The sequence below is a fragment of the Epinephelus lanceolatus genome, chromosome 18 (assembly GCF_041903045.1).
Source record: "Epinephelus lanceolatus isolate andai-2023 chromosome 18, ASM4190304v1, whole genome shotgun sequence".
NCBI lineage: Eukaryota > Metazoa > Chordata > Actinopteri > Perciformes > Serranidae > Epinephelus > Epinephelus lanceolatus.
Genome location: NC_135751.1, coordinates 6,422,360 through 6,449,682, shown reverse-complemented (window position 1 = coordinate 6,449,682; position 27,323 = coordinate 6,422,360).

The following is a 27,323-nucleotide window of genomic DNA, read 5'->3' as shown; positions in this document are numbered from 1 at the left end:
GCAGCACTACTGGAGAGCAGGTCGTTGGTCAGTGAGCGCGTTTTACCCCTCCCCGGCTCCGTCTAACATGATGCTGGGGGGGGCATCGCTATGTTTCCCAGGTTCTATGTTTCCCGGGTTCTATGTTCCTCGCTCAACCAAAAAGGGTTCTATGTTTCCCGCTTGGTTGAGCGGGGAACATAGAACCCGGGAAACATAGACAGGGCTTGACAGTGTGAGCGTTTCACTTGCATTTGCGACTAAAAATAGGTGTGTGCAAACTGTGTGACACGGTTAAGAGCCACACCGCCCGCGGAAGTGCCGGGAATTGCCTCGAAGCGCCGAGAAGTGAAGCCAGTTTCCTTTCGGCGCCCATGTTAACCGATTGTGTCATCCACACCGGCCGCGCCACACACCTCCGCCGCCAGCCCTGCAGTGATCATTTCGGCGTCTGGTCTATTTTCTGCGCAAGCCGCGAGCGAATGTGTCAAGCTGGGTAGTTACCCATGATGGAAAAACAGCCCCAAATGTGACGGAGAAAACATCTGGGAGCAGAACTGCTTGTCGACCAGCGTGGAGAAATGCGCGTCTGATGTGAACAGAAGTGCGCTGGCTTGCTGGAGAATTTCAGTGCGCTGCGCTGCGCTTCGCAGGCAGGGCAGGCCCTGGCGTTATGGCCGGTTTTCCAAGCCACTGTTGGCACAATGAATATAACGGCCGGGCTCCACCGGGCACGTCTGCGGCACGACATGTCTGCAGCACGAGTCCCATAGCCGCTCGTGCCCCTGTTAATCAATTACAGTGGCTCCACTCGCAATGGGAGTGGTGCGACAACCCCCGTCTGTCGCGCAACAACTCTCTATTTTACGCGGCTCTTCTATTTTTGTCGCACTACGCTCCCCTACGCGACCCTCCAGCAGATAAAAACTACATGAAATAGTGTGCTAAATGAGCACAATGTGTTTTTAAATGAATAAACCATTATCAGAGGTGATATGTGATGATTTTTTTTTCATGCATTTACCCATGTTTATCCGTGACATTGTGTAAATGTCCGTGGCGGACATTTGAAAGCGAGTAGATGACAAACAGTACAGTAAACTTGTATATAACTCAAATATATGTAATAACTGGTGGAAAATGCTTTAACATTTCATGCAGCCTACATGCAGCCTCTCGGCTCAGCAAACGGTAAACAACCCCGCTGGCTTCTCTATGTGTCGCTTCCGTACGCAGTCAGTGGAGCCCCAATGAATACGCCGCGCTGCTATGCTGACGTGACACTTACGTTTGCAGGCGGTGGAGCCCGGCCGTAAGTCCCACTGTCGGCAGCGTGGAAATAAGTCAGTGTGGAGGAGACGGACTGGGAAAAGCAGCAGACCTCCGGGGAGGCCTGCTCCGTTCTCCCCGCAGTTAGGGACCGTTCGCCATGGTACCGCTGCTGAGCAGGGTGGAAGTTTCAGAGGACCTGGAGAATGTTTTAGGATAGTAATAACATTATATAAGATAATCATATTGCAAAGATAATATATATAAGATAATAACATTAAAGACAAAATTAAATTGCAATACTTTTTCAAAACTTGATGATTTTACCTTTCTGTACATTTTGGATACAAATTCATTAAATAATTTTGCTTGTAAATGTCTATTTGCATCACGTTTATTACGGAAAACACATTACTTGATCAATTTACATTGTGCCCCTAAAGTTCTTTGTGCGCTCCTTACTTTTTCAACTTAGGAGCGCATGTGCTCCTTGGGAAAAAAGTTAGCGTCAAGCCCTGATAGAACCTTTTTTGTGTAAGCCGGGAACATAGAACCTTTTTTGCAGGGTTAAGTGGGGAACATAGAACCCGGGAAGCATAGATACGCTCCCGTCATCACCCCCCATAAAGCAGGATCGTTGCTGGGCGGCTCGCCTGCTGCTCTCGTGGCTGCTTTTTCTGCTTCTTCATTATCGACATTTAGTTGAGGCTCTGGGTCACGGGCTGTGGCAGCCGCCACTCTGCTGGTGCTAGGCACTGGATCACTGTCCTCCTTCAGCTCAGAGGACCTGTTGCTGGTGTTGGCCGGGCTAACCGTTAGGGGCACTGGGTCCAGTGCTCCGCTGCTAGAAACAGTTGGCCTATCCTCCGGGGTCCTGCTGCTGCTAACGTTAGGGCTAGGGGCGTTAGCTAGCTCTAGCTGACTAGCTAGCACCGGAGGCTGTCCTTCAACGTTAGCCAACTCCATTTCGTTGTCTTCTTTATGTTTTTTGTAAAACGTTGTAACTTGTGGGATATCTTCAATCACCGCTGCTTCTCTCACTTGTCATTCTTCCTTTTTTTCCTTTTTGCGCCTCTGCTTTTTAAAATCCACCTTCTTACTCTAACCTTACTGTTATCTTAGTGTGAGCTGTCTACTACTGACCAGACTCTGAAGTTCAACATGCTGCCACGGCCTGCGCTGCCCGACATGCACCCTGCCAGCCAGCATCACTTAATGATGACACACTCAGATCTTTTTTTAAAAACATGATTTTATTATTTATTATTTCATTTTCCAGTGTCACAAAGTTTTTGAAAACAGGTTTATTTTGCTATATGAAGAGCCCACAAGATAATATATATATATATATATATATATATATATATATATATATATGTATATATATATATATATACATATATATATATATATATATATATATATATATATATTTTTTTTTTTTTTTTCTTAAGGCATCTTAAAGGGCCCTGGGTTGCCAAGGGCCCCTGGGCACGTGCCCTATGTGCCCCAATTATAATCCGTGCATGGATTTTCCCCATATATCCAACTGTAACGGGAGTGGTTTGAACCCAACTGCAGCACCAAAGGCAGACAGGACAGTTTGTAATATCCATTAATATACTGTTTGTCAATCACAGAATGAGCAGTCAGGTCAAACAACAGTAAAAGTCAGTTTCTTGGTTCAGGGTCCTCCAAGATATAGGCTCGGTCCAATACTCTTGGCGTAGCATGCCGGAGCACAGAGCTGGTGAGTCACTGGCATCTACTGAATACACACACAAACAGCAAACAGTTGAAAAGTTTGCAGCAGTACCATGATGGAGTAGACAGGAGGCAACGTCAGACAAGCAGAGGATCTGATACCAGGAGAACCCACAAAGAAAGCCAACACACCTGTGAGGAGCCAGCTGCAGGTTGGTTGGAAGTGGTGAGGAGTCGAGGAAACAGTGGTAATGGTGAGCGGATCCCACGGCACACACACAAAGGCAGAATGTGCAGTAACCCACAGCATAGGAAATCAAAAGCAGTGGAACAGGTAAACTCATAACGTAGAGCTGACTGGCAGTGTCCCCACACAACCACAGGAAATAGGAAAAAGGAGCCAGGAATGTGGAAGCAGAGCTTTTGGTCGGGGACAGAAGGCTGAGTTGTTTAAAAAAGAGCAGGCTAAGCCAGAGAGTCAGAGACAGGCGAGGTCAGCAACAAGGAAGAAATCCAGGAACACACGCTAGAAAGTCTTGCACAGGAATGACAACGAACAATCTGGCAACGAGAGTCTGTGACGCTTAAGTATTTACAGTGGCAGGGAGAAATGAGGCACACGTGAGAAGAGCTGACTTGATGAGGTGGGTGTGGTGGACCAGTAGGAGCAGGAGATGTGTGAACAGGTGATAGACTGGCAGGTAAGTGTGGAGGAGAGGTGGAATGAGTGGAACTTTATTGGGTTAACTGAGAGAATGGCGTGTATGGCAGGTCAGAAGTGCACACTGCGACACTAATGTACCAAATGTACACATAATAACTGTAAGCTAGCTAGAAGTGAACCCCCAGGTGGGGCCATTCCTATTTTACCAGGGTCCTTTGCTCCCCATCTTAAGGCTATATTGGGAACCTGAAAAGTTGGTCCCCAGCTCTGTATTCGCTTAATTGACATGGGTTACATTTGTAGACTAAAATCAAGACTTTGAGGGTGATGGAATTGTACAGGTTTGGATCTCTGTCTCAGTGAAGTTGCTCTCTCTGTAGGGGGAACAGTTTCCAAATTAATTGCTCCCAAGAAATAAAACGATAACAATGAATTCATTGAAAAATTAACAACAAACCACTTTAAGGTCCAGTGTATGGTAAATGGTAAATGGACCTGCATTTGTATAGTGCCTTTCTAGTCATCTGACCACTCAAAGCGCTTTTTACACTACGAGTCACATTCACCCATTCGCACACTAGTGACTAAGGCTACCATTAAGGTGCCACCTGCTACTCAGTTTTTAACACACTCACTCACCAATGGAAGCATCATTGGGAGCAATTTGGGGTTCAGTATCTTGCTCAAGGATACTTCAACATGCAGACTGGAGGAGCTGGGGATCGACCCGCTCTACCTCTGAGCCACAGCCACCCCAGTGTGTAGGATTTAGGTTAGGATAGGTTAGGATAATTTAGCAGAAATAGAATAAATTATAATAAATATGTTTCAAGTGTTTACTTGAAAATTTTGTTTTTGCATTTTCCTTTCCTTAAAATGAGCAGTTTATATCTACATTGGGAGTGACTGAATGGATAACGGCTGGTTAAATTCACCGCTAACTAGAATGGGGATGAAATAATTTAATCATGTGGCTCTTCTAGACCTTCCAAATGTTATCGGACTGAATGGATCAAATCCTGATAGTGAAACAAAATGTATCCACTGATTTTACATTTCCCAATGTAAGTCTATGGGAAACAGTCTTTTTGGGCCCCATGGCATCATGTGACGGACCCAGACGATTCCATTTTTGATCACATTGTAAAATTGGCTTCAAAGCCCAGTGCTCGTCCTGGGGGCTTAGGAGCAGGTCCTTGTTTATGGAGATACCTATGTTTCTACAGTAGCACCAACTCCAGATAGGGTCTTCTAAATTGTTTTACATTTTCACATCAGCCACCATAGTTAGAAGCCTATCTGCAATGAGCAGCATCAGAAAACTACTGATTTGTAACATTAAACAGCAGTTTTCAGTTCAAAGGAAGAGACCTCTGCGGATAATTTGGCTCCTGGTAAAAACCTCCTAATATGTAATAATATGGAAGGGGTATGAGTTACAGTGAAATTAGCCATCATTTGTATCTCCAGCAATTTCAACACTGACGATGCACCAAGCTGTTGTAGCATCTATCCGGACCCTGATCGGTTTGATATGAGTGGGTGAGAGCATTGATCTGAATGGGTAAGGGAAAACCAAGACAGAATGCAACCAGATTATTGGATTAAAGTGTATTAAATCTCATCTGGACTTTATCCAGATATGAGGCATTTAAATAATGAGGTAAATGTGGCCATACAGTACATTTCTGCTGTGACCTGCAGTGGTCATGAAAGATTACATTTTGAACCCCAACTTATCATAACCATATATCATGGCTTGTGTGATGTAGAGAGTGGATCAGAAAGGAGGTGCCAGAGACCAACCTCACTGTTTCATGTAACTGCACCAACAAATTATTCCTACTGTGTCTTTTCTATTTATAGTTGTAGGAGGATTGGTGCTCTTTCATCACTCATGTGGGTTTTGGAGGGCAATGATAAATAACTGCTTTCTCTGCGTCAGTGTCCGTGATAGTTGTGACCAGGGTATTATGTTTTAGGGTGTCCATCTGTCCCATCTTTGTCAATATTTCAAGAATGCCTGAAGGGAATTTTTCGAAATGTGGCTCAAACGTCCACTTGGACTCAATGAATGATTAGATTTTTGTGGTCAAAAGTCAAGGTCACTGTAATCTCATCTGTCTCATTTTTTTGAATGCAATATCTGAAGAATACCTTTGCGATTTTTTGTTTTTTTCAGATTTGACACAAATGTCCACTTGGACTCAAAGATAATCTGATTAGACTTTGGTGTTCAAACGTTAAAGTCAATGTGACCTTGCATCTGTCTTGAGGGAATTTCTTCAAAATTGAAACAAATGTCCACTTGGACTTAACAATGAATTTGTTTGTCAGAAGTCAAGATCACTGTGGCCTTGGGTCTGTCTCATTCTTGTAAATGCAATATCTCAAGAAGGCCTTGAGGGAGTTACTTCAAATTCAGGAAGAATATCCTCTTGGACTCAAGTATGAACTGATTAGAAATTGGTGGTCAAAGGTCAAAGGTCATTGTGACTTCACAAAACATATTTTTGGTCATAACTGAAGAATTCATATGTAATAATGACAAAATTTCACACAAACATCTAATAGGATGTATTGATGAAGTGATGATATTTTATATCCCAAAGGGAAACTTCACTGGAACATCATAGTGCTCTACAAAAATACTTTGACACATTACTCAACATCACATCTCAGGAACAGAAGGGGAGACATTTGTTACATACTAAAATGGTGATACTAATCTTGGGTGTCCACCTTGAAACTGTGCTGATTGTATAGATCTTCTGTGCTGCTGGGGGTAAGATGTGTGTCAAGCATCTATGTTTTCACAGATATGGATGTAAACTGCAAGTGCAGCTTGACTAGTGTGCAGAGGCATACAATCGCCAGGCGTTAATTTTAGTTTTTGTTTTCTTTTAGTTTGCTACACTTGAGAATGTATTATATTTCTGATATAAGTTTTTAAGCTAGCAAATACATCAAAAAAGTTTCTCTTCCTGGTTTCTTTTGTGTTGTGCAGCCCATTGCATATGTGCATTAGTGTCAGTTTCCCTGTTGTTCTGTTCTGTGTAGACTTATATACAGTACAGGCCAAAAGTTTGGACACACCTTCTCATTCAATGCGTTTTCTTTATTTTTATGACTATTTACATTGTAGATTCTCACTGAAGGCATCAAAACTATGAATGAACACATGTGGAGTTATGTACTTAACAAAAAAAGGTGAAATAACTGAAAACATGTTTTATATTCTAGTTTCTTCAAAATAGCCACCCTTTGCTCTGATTACTGCTTTGCACACTCTTGGCATTCTCTCCATGAGCTTCAAGAGGTAGTCACCTGAAATGGTTTCCACTTCACAGGTGTGCCTTATCAGGGTTAATTAGTGGAATTTCTTGCTTCATCAATGGGGTTGGGACCATCAGTTGTGTTGTGCAGAAGTCAGGTTAATACACAGCCGACAGCCCTATTGGACAACTGTTAAAATTCATATTATGGCAAGAACCAATCAGCTAACTAAAGAAAAACCAGTGGCCATCATTACTTTAAGAAATGAAGGTCAGTCAGTCCAGAAAATTGCAAAAACTTTAAATGTGTCCCCAAGTGGAGTCGCAAAAACCATCAAACGCTACAACGAAACTGGCACACATGAGGACCGACCCAGGAAAGGAAGACCAAGAGTCACCTCTGCTTCTGAGGATAAGTTCATCCGAGTCACCAGCCTCAGAAATCGCAAGTTAACAGCAGCTCAGATCAGAGACCAGATGAATGCCACACAGAGTTCTAGCAGCAGACCCATCTCTAGAACAACTGTTAAGAGGAGACTGCGCCAATCAGGCCTTCATGGTCAAATAGCTGCTAGGAAACCACTGCTAAGGAGAGGCAACAAGCAGAAGAGATTTGTTTGGGCCAAGAAACACAAGGAATGGACATTAGACCAGTGGAAATCTGTGCTTTGGTCTGATGAGTCCAAATTTGAGATCTTTGGTTCCAACCGCCGTGTCTTTGTGAGACGCAGAAAAGGTGAACGGATGGATTCCACATGCCTGGTTCCCACTGTGAAGCATGGAGGAGGAGGTGTGATGGTGTGGGGCTGTTTTGCTGGTGACACTGTTGGGGATTTATTCAAAATTGAAGGCATACTGAACCAGTATAGCTATCACAGCATCCTGCAGCGACATGCCATCCCATCCGGTTTGCGTTTAGTTGGACGATCATTTATTTTTCAACAGGACAATGACCCCAAACACACCTCCAGGCTGTGTAAGGGCTATTTGACCAAGAAGGAGAGTGATGGAGTGCTGCGGCAGATGACCTGGCCTCCACAGTCACCGGACCTGAACCCAATCGAGATGGTTTGGGGTGAGCTGGACCGCAGAGTGAAGGCAAAGGGGCCAACAAGTGCTAAACACCTCTGGGAACTCCTTCAAGACTGTTGGAAAACCATTTCAGGTGACTACCTCTTGAAGCTCATGGAGAGAATGCCAAGAGTGTGCAAAGCAGTAATCAGAGCAAAGGGTGGCTATTTTGAAGAAACTAGAATATAAAACATGTTTTCAGTTATTTCACCTTTTTTTGTTAAGTACATAACTCCACATGTGTTCATTCATAGTTTTGATGCCTTCAGTGAGAATCTACAATGTAAATAGTCATGAAAATAAAGAAAACGCATTGAATGAGAAGGTGTGTCCAAACTTTTGGCCTGTACTGTATTTTGGGGGGCGACAGGGGATGTTTTTATTGTAGCATCATATTTGGCCACTGGGACAAACAGGCAACAAGGCTCACTGTTACCCCTTTATATCCAATACATCCCTGACCCCATCCTCTACAGTAAAGTCAAAGGCCATCTTCCCTGCAGCGAGCATAAAGTTGGTATTAGCCCAAGGAACTTCAGCACTGATTGTCACTGTCATTATTGCCCCAAGGCTAAATGTTATTGAATGACCTCCTTGCTGCTGTGTAACGACAGAAAGGCCATTTTCTCTTCTGTCTGCAGCTGAATGTTTTCTGTCATCAACTTAGAGTTGTGTCCTCTGCTCCCAGCACCGTCAGGAAAACAGTAGTCAGTGCCCTCCTCTGTAAATAATGAGAAAATGAAGGCAGCACTGAAAGTTAAGAGGTCCCCTGTGAGCAGCAAAGCTTGTACAAATTCACTCTCCGTTCAATTAATTTAAGAACTGTGAACAACTGCAATGGAGAATAAGTACTGTGGTCCTGTAGCTTAATAGGATTTAGCTTTTGATGTGCTTCCTTAATACTGTACGTGAATGTCTGATTCAGAGGATCATTTTATGGTGTGCTGGGGTTGCATGTTTAGCCTGCATGCTCACTCTGTATCTGTATGGATGAATGAAAGTTTGATGTTCTGTGTGTCTCAATGTGTTAACAATTTGACAAACAGGTGATCTGTACGCGGTGTACCTGCCTCGCATTGTATGCTGACATGGGCTCCAGCACTTGCAACCAGCATAAGTGGTTTGGACGGAAGGATAGAAGGACTTTATATTATGGTTACGCACTATAAAACTTAACGTAGTGCAAGGTCTTATATTTACTTAGGATTTTAACACTGGTTTATTTTGGAAATATGTTTTAACAAACCAGATCCCAGAGTTCTGTTGGAAACAACACTAGTATCAGCCACTTGGGGCCAGAGATGTTCACGTGACATTTTTGCAAATCCAAGTCAAGTCTCAAGTCACTTCTGGTTACAATGAGCTTTCTATCATCTGCTGCCAGTGGTGAGTAGAGTACTGAAACTATATACTCAAGCAAAAGTACAATTAGTACATATGACTTACGTTAAAGTAAAAATTACCATTTATGACACCTGCTCTGGTAAAAGTAAAAAAGTACCTGGTTATTAAAGTTACTTTTCTTTATAATATTTTTAGGGTGTGTGGGCCAGTGCAAAAATAATGACAAAACAGCACTTATTGATAAAAATTCTCTCAGTTCATTAATGACCCTAAACCCTTTTTTTATGAGGATTAATAAAATTCAAAAGGTCAACAGACCACCAGCTACAAGATAGATTAATGTCATTATTGTAACATCAAAGATTAATTTCTCATGAAAAATTAACAAACCAGTAGCTAACGTTAGCAAGCTAACTACATTTTACTTACAGTATGTGCGAAACTTCAATGTGCTTGCAGAGTTTTTAAAAGTGAAGATCTCAGTGTTTTTCAGGAGGCACAGCAGAACTATACCAGGTAACTGCTCTCTTTCTTAGAATTTGACATAAAAAGGATGGCCAGATGTGGCTGGGGATTGCAGGGTTTCCCTCAGAAAAGCTATTAGGCCTGGTGGCAAATATTTTTTTGACAATTTTGGTGACCCGTCATGGCTTGGTGGACAAGTGTTTGGTTTTTTTTTGACAGGGGCAAGAAACAGATTTTGTTTTGATTTCCATATTAATTATGCAGCTAAGTTAAATGAAAAGAATTTTTTTTATGTATACAAAGTAGCGTTTGGTCTCACATGCATGTGTAATATGCAGATTTGTTGTGAATTCATGATTTGTAGGGGTGTAAAACAAGATTTTGCATAGGACCAGGGCGTAAATATAGACAGTGCAGGCAGTGTGGTTGCACTTTGGCCTGTGGAGTGGGGCCCTTGCAAATGATTCAGACTGGCACTTCCTAACTACACCTGTGTTCAAAGAAGAACTTTTACCTTATGCCCTCAAAATGCAAACACCTTTCTGTCAATCTTTTCTTTTCTTTTCTTTTCTTTTCTTATTTTGGTAAAATAGTCAGTAGAAATCTATAACAAAATTATATGCTTATTCCACATGAACTAGAAAAACCATGAAGAAACTACATATATATTAACAACTAATTACTTACATGACTCATTTTTTATTGTCTTTTAAATTTAATACAGGTATGCAATTATGATCTGTGTATAACATGTATGTTGATGTTGCATAATACTTGCTTTTAGAACAGCAAATGTTGTGAAGTAAAAAGTCATTACTGGCTCAAAAAATACCTTAGTACAGAGCAGAAGCCCAGTTTTAAAAAAGAAACTTGAAAAGTACTTGTTCCTGAAAAAAAAAAAAAACTTTTTTACTTATGCACATTACTTAACATTACATACAACATACTTACATTAACTTGTTACTTGTTTGTAACACTGGGCAACTATATGGAATTCAAAGCATGAACTGTATCATCATCATACTGAAAGCTTTATCTTTAAATTTATTTACTGTACTTTGCCCCTAAAAAATGGATCTAAGCTAACAACACTCAGGGTGACCAAAAATTATTGCTAACATTATTTGACATGAAATAACAACTTTAACATATTTTTAAATAACAGAGTAAAACCATATTTTGTGGTTACACTGGGTTTCCCGTAGGGCTGGGCGATATGGCAAAAATAATATGGTCATGATTTTTTCCTTATTGACCAACATCAAAATTTATCACAATATATATTTGATAATGCTGCCAGTTTTGAGATAGTTAGGATGATGACCGAAGCCTGGAGTAACCAGAGGGCTCATTAGTTTAAATCTAAATAACCAGGAGGGTGGTAAAGACATAGTAGATCAGTGACCCCCCTATGGAGTCTAGACACTGGTGGTGGTGGTGATGATGATGATGAGATGAAATGAAGAGGGAGCTGAGGATATGAATATGAGTGGACTGTTGATGAGCTCGTCTTGGGCTCTGGATAAGGTGACTAGAGGTGAATGGTGTAAAGGAGGGCGCGAAGAGTCTGCCTAAAATGACAGCTGACAGAAGCAGAGAGGAGAACAGATTTAGAGTTAGGCAGCAGCAATGTGAATGGCTGAGGGAGATCGTGGCAGAGGGAACGTCCATAGTCAGCTAATTGGAGTAAGCGGTGAGAGAATGATATAGAGAGAGTGGATAAGGCATAACGAAAGTTTCTCTGATTGAACTTATGCTGAGGTTCATTTAACTGTTTAACTTATAAAATAGTGGTGGAGTTGTTTGGATGGAATCTTTTCATGTGATGTAAAAGATGTGTTGTGTTTCCAGTCTTGGCTGGCACCAACTGACAGCATGTTTTGCAGATCATCTAAACATGTGCTTTGTCGCTTTTGAGAAATCCAAATCATATGATATGACCATATGATTGACACTGAGTTACATTCTTTGTCCACAATCTCTTCAGCTTTCAAGGATAATGAGAGTTCACTTTCAGCACTGTAACATTACGAGTTCCATGGATGTGTAAAACAAACAGGGTGTGGATCAAAGGCCCACACACTTAACCAACATTAAAAACCTAGTTGCAACAAAGGCCAGCTGCTGAGTCAACTCACGTCACCTGTATCTTGGCCAAAAAGCTGTGCTTGAACACACTGCAAAGACTACAGCCAAACTCCCATGTGGCTAGTTGAAAAGAAAAAGAGAAGAAAAAAGAAAAGAAAAGAAAAGAAAAAGAAAAAGAAACAACTCTCCATACCAGCAGGCAGTGGTAGTCTGCATTTGTCAAAAAGGAAAGCCTGAAGATATAGGACAAATTCCAGATGCTAAATAGCCAGTTAGCACAATCACAACACAACCTGATGTTGAAAGAACAAAGGATATTTACGGTGTACTAACCAAAGTCTGTACTATTTCTACTAAAGAGCTCAATAGCTAAAAAATAATCTGACCTAATGTAACAACTTTGTTTGGATCTTATGCCCTCTTGACTTTAGTCGTTTGTTTGCTTTCCTCACTTCCGTTTCTCTTCTTGTACAGTAAATTGAACGGCCAAACAAAGTAATTTCATTCACCAACAGGTTCTGCTGGGTCCAAGGAAAACAGCTGACAAGGGCCAAAAAGATCCAATGGTGTGGGATGCACCACAAAAAGTAGAAAGCAAATTACTGCAGAGTGGCTGAAGGTGTTGCATTTCTACAAGCTGCTGTTCTGCGTGTTCAACAGGTGTTTAATGAATTTATCATACACTGTAAAAAGGTTGCTGTAAGGCTTAAAATTATATTTTTGTGGGGGCTTTATTGTTTTTACAATTTATTCATAAGTGCTATATTGTAGGCAACTGGACTTGCTCGGTTTCCTGAAGACGTTTCACCTCTCATCCAAGAAGCTTCTTCAGTTCTAAATGACTGGTACGGAGTTGCAGGCTTTGTGAACCCTTACAGAGTCGTTGGGGAAGACGTTTGGGAAGACTACCATGCCAAAATCACTACTCTGCTCAGTGACACAGTCAGTTACGAGACACTCAGGCGCGACCCTACCAGTGGCGACAAAAAGAAGGTCAAAGATTGTCTACAAAAACTGGAAAAGAACAAAGTCATTGTATTGTCAACTGTACCCTGGTGAGGCCATCCCATGCATCTATGGACTCCCCAAGATACACAAGGAAGGAGCACCACTAAGACCCATCAGCAGCAGCATCAACTCAGTCACGTACAAAATTTCAAAACACCTAGTTATGAACCTAGCTCCCCTGGTTGGTAACACTCCACACCATGTAAAGAACTCTCAGGATTTTACTAACAAGACTAGAGAGATAACACTGGATTCTGACAAATCTATGGTACCATACGACGTCACTTCACTTTTCACTTGCATTCCCACCAAAGAAACAGGACAGTGAGTAAATGTCTGCTACAAGACAGTACCCTTCCTAACAGGACCAACTTCACCTCAGACCACATTTGTGACCTGCTGGATCTCTGTTTGACCACCACCTACATCAAGTGCAGGGAGGGTTTCTACCGACAAAAGCAGGGCTGTGCTATGGGCTCACCGGTGTCCCCTATGGTGGCTCAAAACTGAGGACGTGGAAACCTTCACGGAACACATTAATGCAGTGGACCCCAACATCAAATTCACACGGGAGGATGTCTCCACCCACTGGAGCACAAGCTGGGAGTTATCGGGACACTGAATCATCTGGCCGAAACCATGCCCATCATGACAGAGGGGAAGGTGAAGGAACAGAAACACATAAGGGAAGCACTTCAAACCTGTGGCTATCCCAACTGGGCCTTTGCAAAAACCTCTAAAAGACCCAGAGCAGACAGAGAAGAAGGGGCACAAAAATGTAACCCTGTGCACCTTAAACCGAGTAACACACTGTCAACCCCAAGGACAAAACACCCAGATATAAGCAGAGTAATGTAGTGTATGCAGTTCAGTGCAGCCAGGATTGCACAGATTTATACATTGGGGAAACAAAACAAGCACATTGCACAACACAGGAGAGCCAGCTCCTCAGGTCAAGACTCAGCTGTCCACGTACATGGGATCCCTCCCCAGACAACTTCACACCCATTCACATCTGAGAGGTGAAACGTCTTCCAGAAAACAAGCACGTCCAGTTGCCTACAATATAGCACTTATGATTACCATGACCTGGATGATGGTAATGAGCTTCACTGACATGTCACAATTTATTGTTTCTTATCTGTGAAATTAAAGTAAATTAAAGCTACGTTTCCACTGAGGGAATTGGTTCTAGCTTACAAAACTAGACAGGAGGTCTGCGTCACCGCAATGCATAGTTACATTTCTGGAGAGGTGAATGTCAGACTACGCCGTAGGTATGGCGTCCATTCGATGCAAAAGTATAAGTCCTGCATTACTCTGTGTGGAGCTTAGCTCCTCCCTCCTGCAAACAGGCAGCCAATCAGAGCAGAGGCAGAGAAGAGAGGCAGCAGACTGACTGGCTGTTGTTTCATTTATTTTTTATGTAAATGGGCAAAACCAATTAAACAACGAAAGTTCACAAGTCTGAGATCATAAGACCAAGTAGAGTCTCAAGCCTTTTGAGGACGAGTCTAAAGTCACTGTGTGTGTGACTTAAGTGTGACCCAAGTCCTAATTGCAAACTGGAGTCCCCAACTCTGCTGGGGGCAGGATCACGCCTGGAGGAGTTAATGTGGTCTGTCAGAAATGAAACAGAGGATCATAAACTCATGCATTTGTTTACAGTCCAGCCAAATAAAATGAGCCAGCTGTGATGTGATCACATGCTACACCAACAGTCACGTCAAGTTTATTTTATTTTTATAGCCCAATATTACAAATCACAATTTGCCGCTAGGGGCTTTATAATCTGTACAGCAGACGACACCATCTATTCTTAGACCCTTGATTCAGAATAGCTACAGCAGGGGGGGAAATGGAAGTAACCTCAGGCAGAGCAACAGAGGAGGGATCCCTCTTACAATAGATGTTGAGTGTGCAAAATGAAACATCAGTAAGATTATACTATGGACACTCAGAATGACAAAAATATAGATTGATGATTGAAAACTGAATCCAGGAGGACACTGAGCTACTTCAGGTGTCACCTGAGTTACGTGTCCTCTTCTCCACCACTGAGACCTGGAGAGAAGACAGATTTTACAAACACACAAGAGGCAAAGCTCAAAAATCTGGATCCAAACATCTGGAATGAGGCAGCGACAGCCAGGAGAGAGAAACAGGTCCTAGCACAGAGAAGCCTGAGTGAGAAGAGATGACATGGAGGAGAAACTAGGGAGAAAGAGTGAGAGGCACACAGCTGTGACTGTGGGACACAAACAAACAGAGGGTTAGAGAGATGCAGTGCTTTTTTATAAAGTTTACAATATTCTTATCAGCAGGATTAACGTACCATAGTACTAGGCTTGATCGATTCAGTAAGACTGAGACTGACTCGCCGAACAGATAATAGTAACAGGGACAAGCATGATATAATCAAAAAATACGCAACCAACTAAAAGGTTAGGTTAAAACATGAGTTTTAAGTTTGGATTTAAAGATCTCAAAAGTGTCTGACTATCTAATATCAGCATAAAGGTTCCAGAGGAAGAGGACACGATAGGTAAAGGCCCTGCAGCCAGCTGACTTCTTTTTAACTCTTGAGACAGAGAGAGAAGTCCTGTGTTCTGAGGGTGGAGAGCACAGGATGGATTATTAGTTTAATAAAGATCAGACAGGTATGAAGGGGCGTGTCTGTTCTAATTAAGTCATCAGATGCACCTTAAAGTCTGATTTGACATGGACAGTGAGCCAATGAAGGGGAAGTAAAACTAGGATAATAATTCAAGTTTTCTACTTGAAGATTCAAACTGCAGCTTTCAAAAACATTTAACCCTTTTAAATGTGTCTCTCCTGTGGAAGGCCTTACTCAGTTCACAAGTCTGTCACTTTCTATTTTTAAGAATATGCATTATTAATTAACATGTATATCTCCAAGAGTCTTTATTCAAATGCAACCAAAATTGACATAGACACTATTGACATAGACATTGACATAGACAACGTAAGCACGAAGCTCGTTTTGATATTTCCAGTTGTTTGAGACTCATGCCAAAATTTAATAATGATGATGTGGGTTCTTTTTTCGATTCTTTTGAGAAAATTGCCAAAGAGCTAGAATGGCCTGAGGATAAGTGGGCACTGCTCATTCAGAGTGTACTTGAGGGTAGAGCCCAGGAAGCGTATGCAGCGTTAGATGTTTGCGATAGTAGAGACTATGAAGCTGTGAGGAAAGTGGTTCTGGCAGCTTATGAGGTGGTGCCTGAAGCATACCGACAGAAGTTTCGGTCTCTGCAACGAAAACCAAGTGAGACATTTCTTGATCTGGCTAGGCAACAGGAGGTTGTGTTTGACAGGTGGCTAACTAGTACAGACACCCACACCTTTCAAGAGTTGCGACAACTGATGCTGGTGGAACAGTTTAAAACTAGTTTACCCCGGCATATGGAAATACATGTAAATGAGTTGGGTGTGACTGAGTTAAGAAAAGCCGCTATGGCAGCGGATTCTTATGAGTTAACTCACAGAGAAGCGCCTTTAAAAGGAAAGTTAAACAGACAGGACAGGAGGCAGGAAGTAACTGACAGGCCCACAGAAGCTGTCATAATGAAGTCTCCTCCCCTTTCCGTTCAGTCTCAAGGGCCAGGGAAAAGATATGAGAAGCCTAGAAATGATGTCATCTGCCACTATTGCAGAAAGCCTGGCCATATAAAGTCTAGTTGTCCCAGTCTTAAGAGGAAAAATGGAGATGGAAAAGTAGTGGGGTTGATTAACACGCAGACTCAGGTTGGTTCCTGTGAAGTAGATAGTTTGAATGCGTCCTCCTGCCCAGTAGCAACGGGATGAAGGTTTTGTATCACAAGGGGCAGTGGCTGGTGCACCGGATGGTGAAATGGTCCCGATATCAATCTTGAGAGACACAGGTGCCAACCAGTCCCTACTGGCTCGAGGTGTCATAGATTTACCATCTGCCACCTATTTAAAAGCCTCTACCCCAGTGAGGGAGGTGGTTTTATTAGTGCTCCTTTACACAGGGTGTTTCTGGCATCTAATATTGTAAACGGGCCAGTAGTTGTGGCCATTGTGCTGCCTGAAAGTTTCAGAAGGGAAGTGCGGCGTTTAGCACATGAAGTGTCCATGGCTGGTCATTTGGGCATCCGGAAAACCCAAGAGAAAATCAGTAGACATTTCTACTGGCCTAAGATGCACAAAGATGTGGTTTCGTACTGCCGTAGCTGTCATGCTTGTCAGGTTGTGGGCAAGCCCAACCAGACAATTCCAGTTGCTCCTCTCTGCCCTCTACCTGTCATGGAGGAACCCTTTTCCAGAGTACTGATTGATTGTGTTTGCCCTCTGCCAAAAACCAAGAAAGGGAATTAGTATCTCCTGACCATTATGGATGTTTCCACCAGATTTCCGGAGGCTTTGCCATTGACATCTATTAAGACCAAGGTCATAGTGGAGGCTCTGCTCCATTTCTTTTCTAGGGTAGGTTTACCACTAGAGGTCCAACATGATCGTGGGTCTAACTTCACCTCTGGAGTCTTCCAGGAAGTGATGCATGAGCTTGGGGTTAAACAAATTATGTCATCTGCCTATCATCCCCAGTCCCAAGGCGCAATCGAGAGGTACCATCAGACTTTGAAGTCTATGATTAAGACTTATTGTGTTGGTTACTCAAATGACTGGGATGTGGCTATGCCATTTCTATTGTTTGCTATCAGAGACTCTGTGAATGAGGCTACAGGTTTTAGCCCCTTCGAGTTGGTTTACGGACATCAAGTGAGAGGACCATTGAAGATGGTGAAAGAACAGCTGTTGCAGTCAGCTTTGCAGACAGAAGCGCCAAGTGGGGTTCTGCAGTATGTGGCATCCTTTAAGGACCAGCTGCATACGGCATGTGACTTGGCCAGGAGTAATTTGGAAGCAGCTAAGGGAAAGATGAAGTATGACAGGAAGGCGGTGAAGTGTACCTTTAAGGCAGGAGACCAGGTTTTAGTTCTGTTGCCCATGGGTGGAGACAAGCTGGGGGTGAAATTTTATGGACCCTATAAGGTGGTCAAGAAAGTGGGTGATTGCAACTATGTCATTGAGACACCTGATCGGAGACAGAAGTCCCGACTATGTCACATTAATCTTGTGAAGCCGTATTTTGCTCGTGATGCTTCGTCTATTGTGTTTGTAACATCTCAGGTTGCTGTGGAAGGGGAGGAGAGTGAGGATGATGAGGTTGGGTCAGTTGAGCCAGTTACCGCTAGGCTTAAGAACTCCAGCGCCCTGGCCAATCTCAGAGATTCACTGAATCATCTCACCACAGAGCAAAGAGAGGATGTATTGCATCTTGTGGACCAGTGTAGTCCTCTGTTTAAAGATACCCCTGGCTTGACAAACTTAATAACCCATGACGTAGACACTGGCGAGGCAACCCCCATTAAACAACATCCATACCAGATTAACCCCCAAAAATGGGCTCAGGTGAAACCGGAGTTGCTTTATATGGAAGAAATCGGTGTGATTGAACAAGGCTTAAGTGAATGGAGTTCTCCCTTAGTTCCTGTTCCCAAGCCAGATTTAACTGTGCGGCCTTGCATCGATTACCGAAAGGTAAATAATGTGACTAAAACGGATGCATATCCTATACCCAGGCTGGAGGACTGTATTGATAAGATCGGAAATGCACAGTATGTGTCGAAATTTGACCTGTTAAAGGGCTACTGGCAGGTGCCGCTAACAGAGAGAGCGAAAGATGTGTCTGCATTTGTGACGCCAGAGTGTTTGTATCGCTGTCAGGTTCTTCCTTTTGGCATGAAGAATGCGCCTGCAACCTTTCAGAGATTAATGAATTTGGTAACCGCTGGTTTGCAGAACACAGTAACATATTTAGATGATGTGGTTTGCTATAGTTCTTCGTGGTCTGATCACATGACACACATGAAACAGCTGTTTGAGCGTCTGAGGCAAGCGGGGTTGGTGATCAACTTGCCCAAATGTGAGATTGGAAAGGCGCAGGTCACATACTTGGGGCACCAGGTAGGCCAAGGTTCTGTGAGACCAAGGACTGCCAAGGTACAGGCCATTTTAGACCTGCCTGTTCCAAAAACAAAACGCCAACTAACGCGCCTGTTGGGCATGTGCGGCTTCTACAGACGGTTTGTTCCCAATTTTGCAGCTGTGACCACACCACTAACAAATCTGTTGAAAAAGGGAGTAAAGTTTAGCTGGTCCGCGGATTGTCAGAAAGCTCTGGAAATGGTTAAAGCCATCCTAGCTAGTGAACCGGTGCTGGTTGCTCTGGACTTCACACTCCCATTCAAGCTTGCAGTGGACGCGTGTGATGTGGGAGGGGGGGCGGTGCTATTACAGACTGATGTGTCAGGAGTAGATCGGCCTGTTGCATACTTCTCAAAGAAACTGAACCGCCATCAGAAGCGATATTCTACCATTGAAATGGAGGCCCTGGCTCTGGTCCTGGCAGTCCAACACTTTGAGGTTTATGTTTCTAGTGCTGGAGGTGATCTGGTGGTCCTCACTGATCACAACCCACTTACATTTCTGTCAAAGTTTAAAACATCCAGTCAGAGAGTGTTCTGGTGGAGTCTTATTTTGCAGCCCTATAACCTGACGGTTGTGCATTTGCCAGGCAAAGAAAATGTTATTGCCGACACCCTGTCAAGGGGATGAACCTGGATTGTGTTTGGGGACAAGCTGGAGTGCATTGTTGATGTACAGAAATGAATGGAGTCAAAAGACTGATTAGGCAAGGTGAATGTGTTTGCTGATCCTGTAAGGTTATTTAGCTCCTTTAACTTTAGTTTATATTGTAGTTATGCTATGTAGCGTGTGAAATAGAGTGTGGTGAATGTGCTAGGAAAGGTAGTATCAGCCCTGCTTCTACCTAGAGCTCGAATGTACGGAGCCTGGGTTTGGTTGAAGGTGGCAGTGCTGTTTGGGCTGAGAAAGCCATGCGTAAGTAAGGTAAAGGAGGTTATTGGGTTGGTGCAGGGAGGGGAGCAGTGAGACCTGGCATTAGGGGAGTGTCTCTGGGACAGTAGAGATCACTGTCTAGCCTCCTGGAGGTGTCGTGGGACCAACTAGACGAAACACTGGTGAAAGGAGGTTCCCACCCGATGACCCCAAAGACATGCTAGTTATCACTGCTCATTGGTTTGTATAGTTAAGCCTTGCCATATTAGCTTATCATAGGGCTTAGGTTTTTCACTGAGTGTTGATCCTTTCTCTAGAGCACAAACTTCTTGTGTTTATTTGAACATATTTGCATAATCTTTCAAATTGTCAGTCATGACTCTCGAGTTATATGTCACTAGTTATTAAGAGGACGTCTATATTGCTGTTTTTAAGAAATGAGAAAATAATATAAAAATGATAAAAACAAAAAGAAAAAAAAAACAAATAGGTTGGATCCAGATGGGTTTTTTTTGTTGGAAGGGGGGAGGAATGTTAGGAGTGATAGGGGGATTATAGTTCCTCTTTTCTTTTCCTTTTCCTGGTCTTTAATTTACGTTTTGGACTGGTTTCCACTGAGAAATAAAGGTATGGTTGAGCTGTGTGTTTGTTTATGTCACATCGTTGAGGTGCGCACGCACCCTCTGGAGTTAGTTAATGAGGTGACAAGATTCAGGTGTGTGAGAGCGGCAGAGAAAAATGTTTGCTGCCATGTCATGGGGAGTCCCCCCATTTTTGAAAGTGCCGCTGAAGAGGACGACAGCCACACCCACCCAGCCAAGCCACAGACTCTTTGAGAGCGAAACCAGTTTATGTTTGTTTTCGGATCCATTTTAACTACAAAAAAAACTGAACTACTGGGAAGAGCCAGGACGGAGCTCGCCGCTCACCGGGAGCCGCGGCCAGAGCTGGCGGTGCCTGGACTGACTGACCAGCCTCTGAACGCACCTAGCCTGCGGACCTGGTAAGCTGGCCTACCTGTATTATTTCTCGTGCCTGGCAAACCAGTCCGCTGTTCCGTTCTTTCCTCCATTTGTTTCCTTCAATCACACTCCAGGTTAGGGCTAGCCCATCATCTGAGCTGTTGACATCCTTAGACTTGACTAGTCCGTAACAACTGGACATATCAATATGAATGAATACTGAATAAATACTGGAAAGTAAACACATAAAATTTTTAAATGAAAAAATGGAGACAGAAACAAACAAAGAGAAAGCACACAAAGACCAATGGTGTGAGGTGAGCTGTGAGGGATGATTTCTCACCATAGAAACCATGTTCAAAAGACACATGCACACACACAAACTTGCAGCACTTGCTCAGCCTGTAGTAATCGCAGCCAATCAGGCTGAGAGCAGCAGCTCATGATTACACTGGTCCCTGGAAGGTCTATTACTGTAACACAAGAGCAAAAAGTGTTTTGTCTGCCTCAAACTTTTTCTCACACTTACTTAAAAAACAACAGACACACAAACACACACAGACACACACATTACAAAATGGTATCAATTCTTGGACATCATGTTCCTGAGATGTGGATCAGGCCACTTACACATCTCTATTTCAGTTGCAATAAGAAATGAGGTCAAATGACTTGTAATGCAGAGGCTGATGTGATGGTGAGTCTCAGAGGTTCTGAAGGATTTCAGTTGAACAGCAGGACAAATACACTGTGTCTATCAAATTCTGACATCATCTGACATCTGTCATTTTATGAGCGGCAGCTGTTTAAGCAGGGGGTCATGATGACTGACATTATGCTCACTATGAATTCAGGCAACCTACAGTGATGCCCACCATTGTAAGAGCATACATTGTTTGAGGACATTCCAAAAGACTGGGTGTGTGTTTGTTGTAAGCAACCCAAGACTTAAACAGCCAAGGACATTTAAATTAAGGATCATTTAAACGCTTTAGCATCTGAACTGATTTACCACTGTATTCACATCCCTTTAGTTCATACTGTTTTATACTTTTTTTTTTTTGTTTGTTTTCAGGGGAACCTCCTTTACATTTTGATTATTATCATAGATGATGAGTTAATGTTGCATTTAGCTATGATCTGAGTTATTTCTAAAATATTACTCATGTCGGGGCATCAGTGGCTTAGTGGATAGAGCAAGCACCCCATGTACAAGGCTGTTGCTGCAGCGGCCCGGGTTGGACTCCAGCCTGTGGCCCTTTGCTGCATCTCATTCCCTCTCTCTCTCCCCCCTTCACACTCGGCTTTCATATCAATTAAAGGCAAAAATGCCCAAAAAATATCTTTAAAAAAATATTTAAAAAAATGTATGTATATATATATACACATACATAATGTATGTATATATATATATATATATATATATATATATATATATATATATATATACAGTACAGGCCAAAAGTTTGGACACACCTTCTCATTCAATGCGTTTTCTTTATTTTCATGGCTATTTACATTGTAGATTCTCACTGAAGGCATCAAAACTATGAATGAACACATGTGGAGTTATGTACTTAACAAAAAAAGGTGAAATAACTGAAAACATGTTTTATATTCTAGTTTCTTCAAAATAGCCACCCTTTGCTCTGATTACTGCTTTGCACACTCTTGGCATTCTCTCCATGAGCTTCAAGAGGTGGTCACCTGAAATGGTTTCCACTTCACAGGTGTGCCTTATCAGGGTTAATTAGTGGAATTTCTTGCTTTATCAATGGGGTTGGGACCATCAGTTGTGTTGTCCAGAAGTCAGGTTAATACACAGCCAACAGCCCTATTGGACAACTGTTAAAATTCATATTATGGCAAGAACCAATCAGCTAACTAAAGAAAAACCAGTGGCCATCATTACTTTAAGAAATGAAGGTCAGTCAGTCCGGAAAATTGCAAAAACTTTAAATGTGTCCCCAAGTGGAGTCGCAAAAACCATCAAGCGCTACAACGAAACTGGCACACATGAGGACCGACCCAGGAAAGGAAGACCAAGAGTCACCTCTGCTTCTGAGGATAAGTTCATCTGAGTCACCAGCCTCAGAAATCGCAAGTTAACAGCAGCTCAGATCAGAGACCAGATGAATGCCACACAGAGTTCTAGCAGCAGACCCATCTCTAGAACAACTGTTAAGAGGAGACTGCGCCAATCAGGCCTTCATGGTCAAATAGCTGCTAGGAAACCACTGCTAAGGAGAGGCAACAAGCAGAAGAGATTTGTTTGGGCCAAGAAACACAAGGAATGGACATTAGACCAGTGGAAATCTGTGCTTTGGTCTGATGAGTCCAAATTTGAGATCTTTGGTTCCAACCGCCGTGTCTTTGTGAGACGCAGAAAAGGTGAACGGATGGATTCCACATGCCTGGTTCCCACTGTGAAGCATGGAGGAGGAGGTGTGATGGTGTGGGGGTGTTTTGCTGGTGACACTGTTGGGGATTTATTCAAAATTGAAGGCACACTGAACCAGCATGGCTACCACAGCATCCTGCAGCGACATGCCATCCCATCCGGTTTGCGTTTAGTTGGACGATCATTTATTTTTCAACAGGACAATGACCCCAAACACACCTCCAGGCTGTGTAAGGGCTATTTGACCAAGAAGGAGAGTGATGGAGTGCTGCGGCAGATGACCTGGCCTCCACAGTCACCGGACCTGAACCCAATCGAGATGGTTTGGGGTGAGCTGGACCGCAGAGTGAAGGCAAAGGGGCCAACAAGTGCTAAACACCTCTGGGAACTCCTTCAAGACTGTTGGAAAACCATTTCAGGTGACTACCTCTTGAAGCTCATGGAGAGAATGCCAAGAGTGTGCAAAGCAGTAATCAGAGCAAAGGGTGGCTATTTTGAAGAAACTAGAATATAAAACATGTTTTCAGTTATTTCACCTTTTTTTGTTAAGTACATAACTCCACATGTGTTCATTCATAGTTTTGATGCCTTCAGTGAGAATCTACAATGTAAATAGTCATGAAAATAAAGAAAACGCATTGAATGAGAAGGTGTGTCCAAACTTTTGGCCTGTACTATATATATATATATATATATATATATAGCAAGGGCCTTGCTTTAGAGAGGTCGCCATCTTGCGCTGCCATGTATGTACGGCAGACTGAGCGGACAATCCAGCCAGCCAGAGAACGCGTTTCGCGTGTATAAATAAACCAACAAAGACAGCGGAAGGAAGGAAGAAGGAGGAGGAAACAGCAGAGAGTGTTAGTAGTTCGTCGATAGAGAGTAGTAAAAAGTTTTTTTAGTTACAAAGTTTGTGAATGGACCACACTTACCACGCAACAGGAGAGAATGAACCCGAACCATCATCTGTGAGGAAAAGAAGACGCAACTTCACTCCTTGTGATGCACTCTCTGCGGCGCTTTTCCTCCTGATGATATATCTCCCCAACGATGGCAGCAGTAGCACTGAATCCCATTCTGTGCATTCAGCCTCTCTTCTCACCTGCTCAGCATCAAACACATGGAGTTCCTCATCTGTATGCTCCGGCTCAAACAGGTATGGCTCTGGGTCTGTGTCCGCTACAAGAAACTCTTCAAAATCGCGTTCAAAGTCGTCCATTGCAGCTACTATAGTCCGGAGATATTGCTAGGCTAAATAAAGAGCTGAGCTCTGTTTACAGGCTACGCTGTCAGTCAGTGTGCGGGCTGGAGATTGGTGGAGCAGAGAGGGGAGGGGGGGTCCCCACTTGGTATTGTAAACGAGTATGTGTGTAAAGTTATGAAGTGTGTCTGTTACGCTAGAAGAGTCTGAGTTTGGGACGGAGTGGAGTGTTACCGGAGTTTCTGGAGTGCTCAAATAAATGGGCCTTTTTCCCGAACGCTCCTCTGGTCTCCTGCTCATGAGGGATTCATTACAATATCGTAACATGGCTTAGATTTCTAAATAAACATACACCTCGTCGCTAGATAGACCTACTCCTGAAAAAGTCGTGCGCAAGGCTTTTTGTCCCTACGAGCCCGCCGTCATTTACCCGACGGGAGGGGTGAGCGAGTGACCCCTGCAATCTAGAATTTGGCCACTGATGTCACTGTTTTCAACCCATTTTACACACTGGCCCTTTAATCTTCTCTCTATCTCTCCAACAGGCAGAGTGAATATCTATACTTATGAGAAATGGCTTAACAACTAAACATTTCCTTCAATTAAACTGGTAAACTGGTTTATAAACAGTGAGCTGTCAGATCTGCTGCTTTGCACCTCACAACCGTGTGTAATAGTCACGCATAATGACCGCTCCTCGTCTGCACGTCTTTGATGTTTGTCTCACTGACAGGAGGAGAGCCTACAGACAGGTACCCATTAGCTATGCTCCGTCACAACCGTGTGTAATAGCTGCGCGTAATGACTGCGGTTAGACTGCACGTCTTTCATGTTTGTCTCACTGACAGGTGGAGAGCCTACAGACAGGTACCCATAGCTATGAGCCGCTCCACCACTGACTGCTCTTGTCCTGTCCTCTCCCTCTTCTTTCTCTCCTGTCCTCTCTGACTATCACTAAACTCTGGAGTTAATCATTAGCTTTTAGCTTAGCAGCACTGGTAATTCAGTAGGCTTTTGAACAATGCAGGAGAAATGTTGCAGACAGTTTATATTATCAGCCTGGGCCTGGGGCTTGTTGTAACAGTAAATGGGATGTGTTGTAACTTGTGTAAGTTAAACTGTGTCTGTGTGAGTGAACATCTTACCCTGCGATGCGCGATGTGGACAGCGGTTCCAGCCACACGCTGCTGCTGCTGCTGCCAAGCAGCCCCGCCCATTGAAAACAGTGTGGGATATACCACTAATAGGAATGGGAGGGGGGGACTAAATCTTTTAAGATTCAAATAGCACATTATTGCGCAATTATAATCAGAATCAGAATCAGAATCAGAAATACTTTATTGATCCCCGAGGGGAAATTATTTATGTTACAGGTGCTCCTTGCAAGAGAGGAAAGATACATGAAAATATAAGAAATTTAAACAGTAGTATTAACAAATATATAGTTAAATAAACAGGAATTATTAACAAGCATAAATGTAAATAAATAAATAAATACATATATATATATATATATATATATATATATATATATACATGCATATATATATATATATATATATATACATATTGTAAACAAAATTTACACAAACAGAATATATACAGTCAGGGTGAATGGGGTTATTGCACAAGTTAAATTAAATTATTGCAGTGTGTGAAAGTCTCAGGGCCACTCAGAGGGAGGAGTTGTACAGTTTGATGGCCACAGGCAGGAATGATTTCCTGTGGCGCTCAGTGGTACATCTTGGTGGTATGAGTCTCCCACTGAAAGTACTCTTGTGCCTGACCAGCACATGGTGGAGTGGGTGTGAGACATTGTCCAAGACAGTTCGTAGCCTAGACAGCATCCTCCTCTCTGACACCACCATCAGAGAGTCACACTCCGTTCCCACAACGTCACTGGCCTTGCGGATCAGTTTGTTGAGTCTGTTGGCGTCCGCCACCCTCAGCCTGCTGCCCCAGCACACAACAGCATAGAGGATAGCACTGGCCACCACAGACTCATAGAATATCCAATAATGAGCACTGCTTACATTGTGCTTTCAATAAATACTACTGCACTGTTCAAAAATTATTAATTGTGTCTCAAATGATTCTAGGGGGGTACAGCTTTACTGAAGGGGGAGTCATGTCCCCCCTGTCCCCCGTGGGATTTCCGCCCCTGCAAAGAGTCAATGGCGAGGTGAGGAGGAAAAACTCCAGGGCTGGGGAAACTTCCAGGAAAACTTCCAGCCAGGCGGCTGGCAGAGCGTGGCAAAAACGGAACGGTGGATATGGCAGGGCACTGAGGACAAGGAAACAGAGACACAGGTTAGCAAAAAATGAAACTTACAAGATACAAAGAACAAGGTTTCAAATAACGCAGCAATAAGGCCAAGCTGGTTACCACTGGAGAATATTCAACTTACTGGTGACAAGTGGAGAATGAGACCAGGTATTTGAGCTGCAGCAGAGGTGAGTGGGAAGCAAACACCTGGCTCCTGGGTAAAAGTCAAGGATTTGTTGGACCCATCCACCACCATTCTTACCCACCCTATCTGGACTGTCCTGCTCCTTGTGTTACATTGTTACCAGCAGGGTTTAAACCTGACCACTTCCAGCAGTGTATCATACCAGCCTGATAGGTACCATCTGCCTGACCAGCAGCATATCATAACAATGCCAAAGTTTCGTCCGGTAGGTTGTAAACTGATACCGCCTGGCCACGTTACATGTCTGATTCTGAAATCACTGACAAAGTGGCGGTATTCGACAACTTGGGAATGAGGATGTGCTGGAGGAGGAGGTCAAAATCACTGATAAAGTTGTTCCTGTCATGATCTGTTTGCATATGTTCAACATATGTATTCAAAAGCCAGTCTGGCAAATAGCCAGTCTCATCACTATCACAATCACTGAAGACAGCACCTTTTTTATTTTGAGGGACAACTGTAAGGTTGTATGCCTTGTCTAGTGTGTCACCTAGATCCCACATATTTAAAAC